Here is an 835-nt window from a genome sequence, read left to right as displayed (position 1 = left end):
TCCAGTTTGGGGGGCTGCCACCTCTCAACAAGGTCACGGCCACTGACCAGCCCTGAGAAAGACAAGACCCAGCCACTTCCAGCTGAAAACCCATGGACAGCTCCCTACCGACCTTGGGATGAAGGGCAGCCTCCCTGCCTGAACATCCAAGAGTGTGCGCAGACACCCTGTGAAGGTGATGAGATCAAGTCTGGGGTCATAACCAGTGCCGACGAAAGCAGAACAAGATGGACGTGGAGGTCTTCGTGCAGGGCGAGTATAGCTGGTGAAGGCTGAGTCCCACCTCCCTGGGTGTCCTGAGCTATGACGTAAATGCATTTCTCACTCTGGGCTGAGTGAAGACTAGTTTGAGAAACGCTAGTGGATGAGACCTTTGGTGAGCTGGCCCCGGCCCGACTCTCCAGGCCCCTCCTCACTGCCTGCTGCGAGGTTCTCTCATCGCCTCCAGACCCAGTTGCCCACTGCCCCCGGCCCTTTGCACAGGCTCTTCTCTTTGCTTGCCCCACTCTGGACTTGCATGTCCAATTCTCACTCCTCAAATCTCAGCTGAAATGTCCTTCCCTCGTGGAAGCCCTGACTGGGTGGGCCCCCTACCCCATGTCACCTTTCCTTCCCCATTGTTGCCCACATCACAGTGCAGAGCAGTGGTTTGAATCTGCTTTCCTGCTATTGACTCCACCAGGGCAGGAATTATGTCTGTCTCTCCCCTCTGTGACTCCCTGGTGGCTCAGATGGTAAAGAGTCTGCCTGCAATGAAGGAGACCTGGGTTCGATTCCTGGGTTGGGAAGATTCCCCTGGAGAAGGAAATGGCAACCCACTCCAGTATTCTTGCCT

Source organism: Bison bison, unplaced genomic scaffold (genome assembly GCF_000754665.1).
Source record: "Bison bison bison isolate TAMUID 2011002044 unplaced genomic scaffold, Bison_UMD1.0 scf7180017864508, whole genome shotgun sequence".
NCBI lineage: Eukaryota > Metazoa > Chordata > Mammalia > Artiodactyla > Bovidae > Bison > Bison bison.
Note: the sequence above shows the minus strand (reverse complement) of the source record.